The sequence below is a fragment of the Neltuma alba genome, unplaced genomic scaffold (assembly GCF_004799145.2).
Source record: "Neltuma alba isolate B1F8T4 unplaced genomic scaffold, ASM479914v2 tig00012137_pilon, whole genome shotgun sequence".
Lineage (NCBI taxonomy): Eukaryota > Viridiplantae > Streptophyta > Magnoliopsida > Fabales > Fabaceae > Neltuma > Neltuma alba.
Genome location: NW_021636687.1, coordinates 89,318 through 91,774, shown reverse-complemented (window position 1 = coordinate 91,774; position 2,457 = coordinate 89,318). Strand labels below are relative to the sequence as shown.

Sequence of the window (2,457 nt, the reverse complement as noted above, 5' to 3'; positions counted from 1 at the left end):
TGGAACTTGTTCGTTTACCGATTCTACTTGTATATATTTAATATTATAACTATGAATATAGGGAAAATAATAGTCCTTCACGATAACAACTGGTGAATACTAATTAAAGGGTACACAGAACTAAATAATATAAATTGTACATACCAATTAGGCCATGGATGCTTTATTGAATGATTTGAAAGTTGGGAGGAAAATAGATTATTCCAAGTCGATCTCTATGGCAAGACACAGAATTACGAGACATATATATTCAATTGCCGTGGCAACTCTCATCTGGGACTTGTGGAAGGTTCGGAACTGGACCTGTCAAAAGATTGTTGGTCACAGTAAATGTCTTGAGCCTTGTAAGGGAGGTCAGTTCTCCCGGGATTCGCCCACTGAATCGGTTCTGATCGAGTTTAAGGGAATTCAGATTGCTGCAATTTGCAACGCTCTTGGGGATTCTCCCAGAAAAGTTGTTGTAAGATAAATGGAAGAAGAACATCAACATCTGCAGGAATTTTCCCGTAAAGTTTGTTCATTGAGAGATCTAATCCTGTTAAGCTGGAGCAATTTTGAATGGTACGAGGAAACTGGCCCTTGAGTCCCATGTTTGACAACTTGAGATTTAAGACTCTGTTCTCATTAGGGTGCCAACGTTCAACCCCAGTAAATCCGCTGATAAGTCCTTCTCTGATGTCGCTGAAATCCCATGAAGACTTCAAATAACCGTATGGATCTCCAAGAGAATCTTCTACGCTTTTCAAGCAGAAGATATCTGTCGGAGCCCCAAAGACCATGTTACAAGTAAACAGCAACAAGAAATTAATAATAATAACTTGAGCACAGAAAGTTTGGCCCCTCTGAACCATCTTCAACCACAGTCTCAAACACAAGCCAACCAGAAGGAATTAATTAGGATATTATTGTGATTACGCACTGAAACACATTTAAGAGAGGTTAAAAGAACCGAAAAACTAGTGTTTTTAATGGCACCACAGAAATGAAAAAAACACTAATCGTTTTTTAAACTTAATTCAGAAGCAGAATATTCAAAAACCAAGTTGGATTGAATAAATATTCACTCACCTGATGAGTTATCTCAGAATCGAAGTCAGGAAAAGGGACGATGCATAATGCGGAGCTGCAGAAGAAGCGTATCTTATTGGGTAAGCCGACGTGAGAGAAGGTTTGGATGGGGTTATTTTTCCATGTCTTCTGCCCCCAAGCAGCATCCATTATTGAAAAGTCTAAAGACCGAGTTTTAACTCGGGAATTTGAGTACATAATTTTACTAAAAGTGAAAGTTTCTAATAAACTGATTCTTTAGTGGAGCTAGTTTCTGTGCCCCTCATTTTGATGAGTACTTTAAACTCATCATATCTGAATCATTTATTTAAACTAATTATTTTAATATGTATAGAATCTAAAATAGAAATAATCTCTTAATTATCGTTCTTTTCAAAAATAGTTTTTTATTTAAAAATAATTAATTAAATATTTTAAATTTGAATTATTCAAATTAGATATAGACGGTCTAAATCTAATGAGTTTAAGATGCTCATCGAGGTGATGAGTATTGGAACTGACTCTTCTTTTTTTCTGATCATGCGATTACAAAAATAATATAATTCAAGTATGAGCTGACTGGGAACTAGAAGTCTGGATTAAATTATTATACCAAAGTTTTTAAGCAGTTGATTTGTAGAGAGAGCCTAACTAATTTTTTCACTCGAAATTATACGCAAGATGATTTTATAATTTATCTTCATCGAGAATTGTATGAAAAGGTCATGTTTTAAGAATTATAAAAATGCGGAGTGATTGAGCATATATTGGTACATATATAAGAAAGATCGTCAAGCATGGCACTAAAAGAGAAATGATAACAAAATATAAGATTATTAATTAGGAAAAATGATAGAAAAATGACAAATAAACTTCATAATGCCAAAAACATCACCTGAATTTGAGAAATCCTAGTTTAGTCACAAGTGACTAATTTGGCATTTATAAATTTGCTGGAATGATCATATTGCCTTTCATTTTATTTATTATTTTTAAAAAAACCAAAGCCCCAACTGGCCGACCGGTCACTAGAGCTCTGGCGGCGGCAGTCACCAAAGCTCTGGCAACTGGCCAAGAATTGGTCATCGGAGCTCCGGCAGTCGTAAACAATTTTTTTGAAAATTTTTACAAGTTCAATATGACAGTTAACAACTTTTGTAACACTATTAGCAATTTTAGTATAGCAGTTAACAACAGGTTTTTTGAGAAATTCAATAATTAGTCACCAGAGCTCCAACAGCCGGAAACAATTTTTTGAAAATTTTTTACAACTTTAATATAATGGTTAACAACTATTGTAATGCTATTAATAACTTTAATATAGCAGTTAATAACAAGTTTTTCAGAAAATTCAACAATTGGTCGTCGGAGCTTAGGTGGCTGGAGACAATTTTTTTGAAAATTTTTAAA

At 34.0% G+C, this 2,457-nt stretch overlaps 1 pseudogene; it reads right to left on the bottom strand.

Annotated features, from left to right (window-relative positions):
- Positions 1–250: 250 nt before the first annotated feature.
- On the bottom strand, positions 251–1,218 carry LOC114723402 (probably inactive leucine-rich repeat receptor-like protein kinase At5g48380; annotated as a pseudogene).
- Between the last annotated feature and the right edge of the window lie 1,239 nt (positions 1,219–2,457).